General features: G+C 34.4%; 1 protein-coding gene and 1 pseudogene across 2 annotated transcripts in view; one reads left to right on the top strand and one right to left on the bottom strand.

The window, feature by feature from the left end:
* The window catches only part of FILIP1 (filamin A interacting protein 1), a 179922-nt gene that overhangs the window by 148516 nt on the left and 19373 nt on the right, over positions 1-12033 (bottom strand). The window lies entirely within an intron of this gene.
* Positions 10486-10604, top strand: LOC120595265 (uncharacterized; annotated as a pseudogene).

Here is a 12033-nt window from a genome sequence, read left to right as displayed (position 1 = left end):
AGTCAGATCATGAATCCTCTCTGCTTCATACTCTCTCAAAGTAAAAGTCAAAATGACCTACAAGACCCTCCTTGATATGTCAGTCTGTTGCTTCTCAGACCTCTTCTCCAACTACCCTCTTTGATCACTGCTCCAGTCACACATCTTTCTATTTTTCAAACATGACACTCATGCCCTGGAGTTAGGCCTGTGCCCAGGCTGTTTTCTCTGCCTAGACTGTTTTTTGCCCTGATATTCACATTGTTTATACCCCACCTCTTTCAAGTCTTTACCAAATATCACCCTAGTAAGGCATATCCTGACCACCCTATTTAAAATTATAATCCTCATTTCTCTACCTACACCCAGTACTCCTGATTGATCTTATTCTGCTTTATATTTTTTCATAACACTTATTGCCCTAAATTTGAGATATGACTGACTTATTTATTATGCTTATTATTTATAATATCCCCCACCTCTGGCACATAAGTTCGACAAGGGAAAAGATCTTTGTCTGTTCAGTTTACTCACATATCCCAAGCACCTAAAGCAGTACTGAGCACATGGTAGGCACTTCATAAATCCTGTTGAATTAATGAGTGGATGAATGAATACAGTGGGAATTCACTGCTACTCTTTCTACATGTAACCGCTCATATATCCATTCACCAATAATTTTATCAATTACTGAATATCTCCTCTGTACTCAATATATTTCCATACTCCATTTCCTATTAGGCAATCTGACAATTAGAATCTAGGCTCATATTTGATGTACTAGTAATCTACAGAGTTAAAACTATTGGGATGTAAAAAACCTAAATTAAGAGATTATCTAGTTCATCTCCTTTCTGTAATGATAGAAATGGTCTATAACTGTGCTGTCTGGTACAGTAGCCACTAGTATGGAGTACTGAGCACTTGAGATGCAACTAGTATGATTGAAGTACTGAATTTTAATTTTATTTTATATTAATTAATTTCAATTTGAATAGCCACATGTGGCTAGTGGGTACTATTCTGGACAGTACAGAAAGTCCTTTACCTAGGACTTTCCCTGAGATACCCAAGGCGGGTTGTTAACTACACTACTTTTTTTTTTTCTCATAAAAGATTATTAACATCCAGTTACTATCTCTTGTTAACCATCTTTTCTGTTAACCATCTTTTCTGTTAACCATCATTCTTTCACAATTTTTGTCAGCTAAAGTAGAGCTTTTATATATTATATCAACAAATTTATAAAATAAAAAGCTTCATAATTTATCCTTTAAAGCCAATAGAATATTTTCCTACTTTGCTACTTGCATAATGTAATTTCTTTTACTTTTTTAACTTTATTTTGCAGCTTTATTGAGGTATAATTAATGTACAATAAACTAGTTATATTTCAAGTGAATAATTTGATGGGTGTTGACATAAGTATACACCCATGGAAACATCACCATACATAATGTAATTTAAAGCTCAAATGACCAGAGCCACTGCTGACCCATAGGATGTCATTATGTAAATTGGGAGAAAGGACATCTCCTACCTACCAACAGCTTTCCTTTGCCAGGATACACAGTGTAGTGAAAAACAGTGAGCTTAATTTCAGTTCTCACCTATCTTCTTGCTAGTGCCTTCATACAGTAAACAACATACACAACCATAAATGGCAGTCCTGAAAACTGGTCTGTTAAACTTATTTTTAAACTCTCTCCTGAGGTTCTGAAGCATACATACACAGATTTCCATTTCAAGACGGTAGAGTGGGAATAGATTTTAGTCTCCTCTTCCCACTGCAAACACTTAAAATTTACAAAGAATTTTTAAAATCCATATAACTGGAAAATGATATCAACCTTTGAAGGACCGTAAACTTTGAGAAAACACTGTAAGACAAAAAGCAGATGGGATTAGAATGAAGATTTAAAACCACAGCTCAAAAGAAGTACAGGAGAGTGCTGCCAAAAATGTTAGGAATGGATACCAAGGATAAGAGGAAAGCTGGGGATGACAGACAGTGTGATTGTTAGAGGACAACAGCAAGAACAGCCAAGAAAGCTGAAGTCTGCACCCCTACCAACATTCCCTCCACCAACATAGGCCACATTTTGAGTCAAAGAACAGAAACAGGATTTGATGCCTCCAGCTGGAAGCAGTGGGTAGGAGAACTTAGGTCAAAAAAACAAAGCAGCATCCTGGATGCCATGGGTGGCTGGAACTACTCAAGAGAAGTGAGACATCCCTTCAGCCACAGAAGTTAGCCCCTGAGGCAACCTGCCCAGTGGCAGCCCCTTCTCTTATACATGCTCTTGAAATCATACTGAAATACAAGCTTCCACAGTAAAACCAGCCCTCTCTCTAAGAAGCTCTAAGAACACATAAAACAAACAAAAAACAACCTAACAAGGAATCTCAGCTACAAGAGAAAACACTCAGGAATCACTACTCATTGGAAGAAAGCCAGTACCAATAAAAAGAAAAAACAGAGTTCTTTGTTTTTTAAAAAATGAGGAACTGACATCTAAGAATCAAAATTAATAAAGAAGCAAGAATGAAACTGTAGAATAAGTATAATACATATCCACAGAGATACTTGAGAGGAAATTAAAGCTATAGAAAATGATCGGTTTTCACCTACCTCCTTGCTAGTGCCTTCATACAGTAAACAACATACACAACTATAAAAGGCAGTCCTGAAAAATGGTCTGTTAAACTTATTTTTAAACCCTATCCTGAGGTTCTGAAGCATACAACTATTAAAATTTTGATTATTGAAATCGAATACTCAATAAGTGGGTTAAATAACAGAATGGACATAATCAAAGAACAAATTGCTAAATTGGAATATTGAGCTGAAGTTTTTCCAGAATGCAATAAAAAATGATGAAGAGATATAAAATATAAAATAAAAGTTAGGAATCATGTAAAACAGACCTAAACATTCGATCACCCATGTAATTGGAGTTACTAAAAGAGTTATTAAGGATAATAAAAGAAGATAATACATAGATTAGCTGTGATTTAAGGACTAACCAAGTGTTGAGTAAGATAAAATTTTTAAACCCACTCCTAGACATTATATAATCATTTCAGAAGATGAAGATAAAGGAAACAAATCCTAAAATCTTAAAGAAAAAAAAAAAAGATCTACAGAGAATCTCTTTACAATATGTGAATGAAACAAAAGGAGCAAGAAAAAAATATTAAAACTGTAATTTTATACCCAGCTAAACTATCATTAAAGTATGACACTGAAACATGAAGGAACCAGTAAGTTTGCCATCTACAATAACTCTTTAAAATAATTATATCATTCAAAATAAAAATAAATATAATAATAAAGAAGCTCTGAGAAGCGACGATGAACAAAGAAATGCATTAAATTACATCATCAATCCTAGTTAAGTGTTTTTTAAAGCAAAATATGATAATTTTTAAAATAACAATGTAGTACTAAAAGGCCAAATAATGTTAACATGGGAGGAAATGGTAATGAAAGGGCATGCTTCAAGTAAAATTAAAGCATATAGATTTTCTTTTGTTCGATGACTGTAGAGAGACGCTAATTGGATATTAATAAAAATATATATCTAGTTGCATATGTTAAAATTAAAAAGCAATTGCTAGAAAAACACAAATACAATTCATAATTTCTACACCTTTAGAGAAAAAAAGTAGAAGAAAATTAAATCAATCCAACAAAAGCAGAAAAAAATTTTAAATAGTATTTAAATATTCAGTCCCCATAAAATTACCAGGCCCACAGAAATTTGTCAGCAACTGTTCCCCATTCTTTATAAAAAAGAAATTCATATTTTATTTATTTAGTTAGTTTTTTGACCCAGCAATTCCACTTCCGAGTATTTTTTTAACTAAGTTTTTTAATTGAAGAAATGATTTAATTTTTTTCCCTCATCTACCTTCCTCCTCCCCACTCCCCTCTACCCTTTGGTAAACACTAGTCCATTGTCCATGTCCATGAATCTCTGTTTGTCCTGTTCATTTGTTACTTTTAGGTTTATATCTCACATATAAATGATATCATATGATTTTTAAGAAGTTCATATTTTAAACAAACATAATGTAAAATGAGAAGCTACTAAGCTATCTAAATATGTGTCAAAGGCAGCTTCAGGTCAATATGGCAGAGGTAAATACTATGCTTCCCTCCCCTCATGACCACATCAAAATTACAACTAAACTACAGCAAAACCATCATTGAAAATTACCTGAGGTCTAGCTGAAGTTCTACAACTAAAGACATAAAGAAGCATACCTTGAGACTGGTTAGAGGTGTGGAGACACAAAACGGGCTGGTCCCAGATCCATGTGTGGTGGTTAAAAATTGGGAGGAATACCTTGGCTGCGGAAGATCCCCACCCCTGAAGAGTGAGGGGTCTCAGCCCCACATCAGGCTTCCCAGTCCTGGGTTCCAGTGCTGGGAAGAGAAGTCCCCACACTAAATTCAAACTACTATACTATATATACTATACACCTGAAACTAATATAAAATAATATTGAATATCAATTCTAATTGTTAAATTAAAAAAAATTTTTAAAGTCCTCACAACTCTGGCTGTGAAAACCAGTGGAGTTTCTGGCTAGGTGAAACAGAGTGCTGCGAGAGTTCCAAATATTCCTCTTAAAGGACCCACAAATGGACTTACTGGCTGACAAACTCCCTTGCTCTGAGCTCCATCACTGGGGCAGCAGCTTGAAATGCACTGGGACATTCGGGGAGAAACTGAATTGTCTAGATTCAGGATGAGGGCTGGAGAGGCAGCTCTCTCCTAGACAGAAGTGTTGGTACAATCCATTGTTTCTTTGTTAAGCCCTCCCCACTCCCAGCATGCAGACACAGGCAGTTGCCATAGCTGAGTCTCCATCAACCTGGATAACACTGGTTGCCCCACCCTGGTGATTCCCTGAGATCCCTCCCTACACAACTTGCAGGTCCATCCAAGCAGCTTCCAGTGGTTTTTCCATAGAAACGGTTCATCTTGGCTCATGCTGCAAACTTTCCTAAATTCTCTCAAAGGTTCATAAACCCCAAACAAGCATCATCTGTCCTTAGAGTGTCTCATATCTCTTGCTGAGCAGTCCCAAGCCCAGCACTAGTGGTAGCCAGCCTCAATTCACACCTTGGCCTCTCAAGGCATCTTCAAGCCTAGAATGGGTAGCAGCCATTTGCAAAGTGCTTGGCAGCTTATGCCAGGTAGACTGGGGTAGGGCAAAGGCCGCGTTTGAACTTAGCCCGTGGCAGAGCCCCTCACAGGAGGCCCTAGGGCTTGCATGCCCAGTGGCCAGCTTCGACTAAGCCAGAGCACCACCCAGGGCTGCATCTGAGGGCAATACACCCAAGGGGCAAACTAAGAAGGCACCAGAGCCCTGCTAAAGTGAATCCTCTTCCATAGGATTAGCCCCTGCACAACAACTTTTCCACTGTAGTCTCTGGCTAGTCCTCATGACCAATCAGCCCAAGGGTCAATCCCTCCCACTGACATGCAAACAGCAACCAAAGCTCAACAACATAAAGGCACACACAACACACACAAGGAACATAGTTGGAGCACCTGGCTCAGGTGACCAAGGAAGACTGCACCACTGGGCCCCACAAAACACCTATCACATAAGGCCTCTCTACGAAGACTGATAGACATAGCAGCCTTACAAACAAAAGGAGAGATCCAAAATGGGGAGACAAAGAAACATGTCCCGATGAAAGGCTAGAATAAGCTCCAGAAAAAGAACTAAACAAAATGAAGACAATCTATCAGATGCAGTTTGAAACACTGGTTATAAGGATGCTCATTGAACTTAGGGGAAGGGTAGATGAACTCAGTGAGAATTTTAACAAAGAGATAGAAAATACAAAACTGGAGATAGAAGACATAAAAAAAAGTCAGTAATAAATTATATAATAACTGAAATGAAGAATATACTAGAGGGAATCAATACTAGATTACATGAAGCAGAGGATCAAATCAGCTTTTTAGAAAATAAGGTAGCAGAAAACACCCAATCAGAACAGCAACAAAAAAAGAAATTCAAAAAAATGAGGATAGTTTAAGGGGCCTCTGCAAAAACATCAAGTGTACCAGTATTCGCATCATAGGCATAGCAGAAGGAGAATAGAGTGAGCAAGGGATTGAGAACCCATTTGAAGAAATAATGATGGAAAACTTCCCTTACCTGGGAAGGAACTAGACATACAAGTCCAGGAAAAGCAGTGAGTCCCAAACAAGATGAACCCAAAGAAGCCCACCGCAAGACATTTCAACACTAAAGACAAAGAGGGAATCTTAAAGGCATAAAGAGAAGGAGAAGAAGAGATCAATAATATAAATAATAGAATGACAATCAGTATTTATCTATCGACGATTATTTTAAATGTAAATGGATTAAATGTTCCAATCAAAAGACATAGGGTGGCCAAATGGCTAAAAAAACAAGATCCTTACATATGCTGCCTACGAGAGACTCACTTTAGATTAAAAAAAAACCACAGACTGAAAATAAAGGGATGAAAACATATATCTTATAAAAATGGAAATGAAAAAAAAAAGAAAAGCTGAGGTAGCAATACTTATACCAGACAAAATAGACTTTAAACCAAAGGCTATAACAAGAGAAAAAGAAGGACTCAGTAAAATCACTTCTGAGTATTTATCTGAAGAAACCCAAAATACTATTTTGAAGGGACATGTGCATCCATATGCTCATTGTAGCAGTGTTTACCATAGCCCAGATATGGGGGAGACCTGGGTGTCCATTAATGGAGAAATGGATAAAGAAGAAATGGTGTCTATATACAATGAAATATTACTCGGCCATAAAATTTTTTTTAAAGAATTAAAGCTTGCATATGCAACATGAGTAGACCTAGAGGGTATTGTGCTAAGTAGAGTAAGTCAGACAGAGAAAGACAAATGCCATATGATTTCACTTACATGTGGAATCTAAAGAACAAAATAAACAAACAAACAAAACAGAAACAAACTCATAGATACAGAGAACATTTTGAGGGTTGCCAGATGGGAGGTTATTGTGGGTGTGGGTGGAAAAAAGGGAAGAGATTAAGGAGTACAAATTGGTAGTTACAAAATAGTCATGGGGATATAAAGTATAGCATAGTCGATAATATAATAACTATGCATGATGTCAGATAGGTACTAGAATTATTGGGGTGATCCTTTCATAAATTATATAAATGTCTAATCACTATGTTGTATACCTGAAAGTAGTATAATATTGTATGCCAACTGCAATTTTAAATTTTTAAATTAAAAATTAAATAAATAAATGAAAAGTTATAGGACAAGCAACATAAACAACAAAGGATAAGAATTAATAGTTCATTTAAATAAAAGAAGGAAAATAATGTAATTGAAAAATGGGCCAAGGATATAAACTGGTAATTCACAGAAGAAATACTAAAAATGGTCAAGATTTATATAAACTTGTTTTCAACCTCACTTTAACAGAAGAAATCAAAATCAGTGAGTATACTTATACACAGCTGGAGGGAATGTAGGTACAAGTTCAGCCACTAAAGAGGTCATTTTGCATAAACCATCACCCAAAGCTCTACTGTTCATATCCACCCAAGAGAGACACTTATACCATATGCCAAAGGAGCAAGGACAAGGATTTTCATTTCAATGTTATTTGTAACAGTAAAAAATTCAAATCAACCTAACTTTAAAAAACAGGAATGGCTAAAAAAAAATTGTGTACCCTTTCTATGGAAGACTACATTGCACTTTTCTAAAATGAAGTGGACTTATATGTATTGACATGAAAAAGTGCCTAAGCCAGATCTTTAAGTGAAATAACATAGACATCATTTGTGCTAAAATATATACACACATAGATATCTTTTCTACCCCATGGAGAAAAGTCTGTAAGCATATACATTATATTGTTAATAATGACTATTTATGAGAAAGGACTGAGATAGGAGGCATTGGAGAGGGGAATAATCAAAGGGTACTTCAGTTTGATCTATTAAGTTTTAATTTTGTAATAAAAAGAATCAATTTCTAAGGTAATTTTAAATTCTTTTTAATTCATAAATATATGTCATATATGTGAAAGACAAGTGATGAAGTTACAATAAAGTACTGTCAGCAAAGTTGCTTTAAATTGGTGAAATCAATGAAATAACAGAGTTTATAAATCTAGGCTATTTATTTCTTTATTTAAGCAATTTCTTTTCTTCATTCATAGTACTAGAGAATCCAAAGAAACTACAGGTTACACCATATCCTTTACTATCTGGTCCTAAAAAATGAAAGGTTAAAAAAAAAAAAAAGTAATCTTGGGTGGGGCTTTTTGTGTGTGTGGCTATTTTAGGATGAAGTTTGAATTACCCACCCAGGATGCTATGACATATGTGCTCTTTAATTACTAATATTATTACTCTGAAAACAAGAGTCATCCTCTTAATGCAATTATAGCATTTGAATATTAATTTAACAGAGTAGTCTTTATCAACTCTTAGTTCAATATTCATTGGGAGAAAATTTTTATAACTTAAGAAAGAATTATCCATGTTTTAGAATTTTGATTCCCACATTGACTGTTTTGTAATAGGGTGTTAAAGGACAAATTGAAATGTAAAAACCGTGAAGACCAAACATATAAACATTTATTTCTTGATAACCACAAATGGCCTATGATTAAAACAGAACCTGATAATTTAAGGAAAATTAACTTGTCTAAAGTGAGAACAGAGAATAATTCATGAATGTACTAATTTTTCTTTCTACTTCCCCATTAGTCTACATTGGTCTTTAGCTATGACATGTACAAACCAGTGGGAAAACATTAACTATGGTTAATGGACTGAATGGATTTATTTAAGAAGAAATATTTCAAGAACTAAAAGCATCAAATTATTTCCACAACACATATATTGGTTACAGAAACATAATATAAAGTACATCATAAATCTTAACTTCCAAATACCCATCTTGAGCCCCATAGAGATCGAAAGAAACAGCACATTTCAAATCCCAAAGTCTCTTAACCATATTTTTACCTTTCTTTTCTCATCAGCTATTTCAATATTTTCCTACTTTTTAAAGTGAGGTCTATATTTTAGGGGAAGACTGTGGGCATGGTAGAGCATAGGACTTTTCAGTTAGAGTTTGGATACGAAGTCAGGTCTAGCTGCTTTCAAACTGACAAAACTTGAGATCATGTGTTGTTTTCTTAACTTTATAGAAGATCCCTACAGAAAGATTATTTCTGAATTTGCTTTGCTAACCCCAAAGTACTTATGTATGATATAATAACATAAAAAATGTGTCAAATAAATGAATAATGAAAGCAGAATCCAAATGAAAATCTCTAAATATTCAATGGAATTTTAAGAAAAAGAAACCCCTTTATCGGTAATGGAAAAGTAATAAGTAGAAAGTTGATTTTTAAAATTAAAATGGAAGGACTGAGTTCATTATATTACACTTAAAAGAAAATAATGGAGCCTTTCTTGAAAACCATTTCCATTTATAATAAACAAAAGCTGCATATGATATAAATAGAAATTGAATCTTATGTACTTTCCCTACCTTAATACAACAGTTTCTAAGAGAAATTTTAATCACCACAAGGGTGATTAAATATGAAGGAGATTTAATTTCTGAAAGATCTCAATAAGGACAAGCAAAGGATTTATGCTCCTTTAACTTCCAGTATGTAAGGTAAGAAAACAGTTAAAGAGCTTGAAGACTACTGTGAATAGCAAGACAACTAGAAGCTCTCCCAGTGACTGCACCAAATTTCTTGGGTTTTGGCCCCTATAAAGTTACCTGCTTATACTGAGATCATTTTAAGATACTTCCACTTGCTATTTCTAAAGGTGATTTAAACCCTCTTGTTTTTACTCCCTTTACTTAAGAGTATAAACTTTAATTAGAAAGGTAAGAAAATATTGGAATAGTTATAGAAAATAGAAAAGTAAAAATATAGCCAAAAGACTGAATTTGGCAGTATGCTGTTTCTTCCAATCTCTGTTTTAGAGTCTTAGATTAGTACCTTCCAGTGGACAGGTATGATTGGTGACAACCCCAAATGTTTCTGAGTTTACTGTGAGATGAGGTGAATGGAAGGTCAGTTTTCCAGGTATACCACTGGCCAACAGGCCAAAGCCCCAAGCCTGCCTTAGATATATTTATGGGATCACTATATTTATAACAATGCTGGCATTTAAGATCACACAACACCACATGGCAAGTAGAAACATATCATCCTGTTCTTCTAAGTTCATCCAAATACTCACTAATTGCTATTCCTATCTTTTTAAGAACAACAGTGTGTTCTTAGGACATTTTCATACCAATTTCATTATTTATTAATGAAGAATTTCATCTGATTTATTTACTGAATATTTAGAATAATTAAACATATTTACATTTACATCTAGGTTTTAATATCAAAACAATATTCTTGAAATACTACAGGCACTGCAAGGAAGCTTACCAATTTGGTACTGAAAGAATTGCTTGGGTCTACGGCCATACCACCCTGAACAAGCCCGAGCTCATCTGATCTTGGAAGCTAAGCAGGGTCGGACCTGGTTAGTACTTAGATGAGAGACCACCTAGGAAGACCAGGTGCTGTAGGCATGAAGAATAAAATAAAATTTAAAAATAAAGGATCGTAAGTTGACAAGGTCCTTGCAATCTGTGAGGTCAACCAAGGGTTGCCTAGCCTAAAAAAAAAAAGAAAAGAAAAAAGAAAAAAAAAAAGAATTGCTTGGTTCGTAGTTAATTTTAATAAAGTGTTTTTTTCTCATTAAGCCCAAAATAAAATTATTTTTTTCTTGGCAAAATATTTGTGGGTGCCTTGAGTATTTGTCCATGATAACAACTAAATCTTACATTAACTTCATATTTGTCAAAATTTGTAGAAATGTCATATCATTTTGACAGTAAACAAAAAATAAAACATGAGTATCCTGGACTTAGTAAAAAGTAAAAACTGCTTTTGAAAAAGCCACAATATGTTATAATTAACCAAACTTACCGAGAGAAAAATACAGCTGATTGCTACAGTAAATTATAAGTGTTAACATATATCTGGAGCCCATCATTCTGAAATTGTTGAAAAGAACTTGGCCACATTTTTATTCACAAAATGAAAATGCTATAGAGGAGAAAAGAACTCCTCTAGGTAGGACGGTTTAAGTCAGAGCATTAGCCATATGACACTAGAGTATATACAATAAGCCCACCTTTCCATTGATAGAATAGGTATAGCTTCCATTTGTTTCATGAGAATATCAAGGCAAATGACTAACAAATATAAAATACTAGAAAAGTTGTTATATGTTAGTGAATTTCTTTCTGCACTTTCTAGAGGTAAGGTAGGTGGGAATCTGTCATGTTCTAAAATATTCAGTTCTAAAATACGCTGATTACTTTGAGCGTAATCAGTCGAATTGAATCCAATATTTACTGAGTATCCACTCCATATAGTTTAGCCATATGTCAAAGTTGTAAGGAACACAAATGAGCTCCATCTCTGCCTGCAAGAGTTTTCAATTAGATAGGAACACAAAACAAAAAGGTGAAAATGAGCAAACAAACAAAAAGGTATAAAATCGAGCATTAAATGGAAAATAATTATTTGTCAAAATGTATACACCAAACAATAAGTGCCTTTAAGGAACAAAAGAAACAATGGAATCAGAAAGTCTCATTTACTATGAAGCAAAATATAAGGTATCTGGTTTTGTTTTTTTTGTTTTTTTGTTTTTTTTTAAATAGCCTTTGAAAGATGAACATTTAAAGAGAGAGAAACACCAAAGAAGCTTTTTATTTGCTTTTTATTCAAGTAAGATGCTCACCAAGACTGGGGCTTACAAGTAAAATGACAAATAGTTCCAAGGGCCCACTGGAAACTTAAGTTAGAACTAGGCATATTCAGTATTTAAAGAAAATACCGTTCTAAGAATATAGTTGTTAAAATTAGAATATTCTGGTTATATTTAAAAGGAGATGAGAGTCAGCTGGAAGAAAAGAAATTCCATAACCTATTCCATTTCTCTTTCAT

The sequence above is a fragment of the Pteropus medius genome, unplaced genomic scaffold, assembly GCF_902729225.1.
Source record: "Pteropus medius unplaced genomic scaffold, Ma_sr-lr_union100, whole genome shotgun sequence".
Lineage (NCBI taxonomy): Eukaryota > Metazoa > Chordata > Mammalia > Chiroptera > Pteropodidae > Pteropus > Pteropus medius.
The sequence above is the reverse complement of the archived record's forward strand: the minus strand, read 5'-3'. Positions and strand labels throughout refer to the sequence as shown.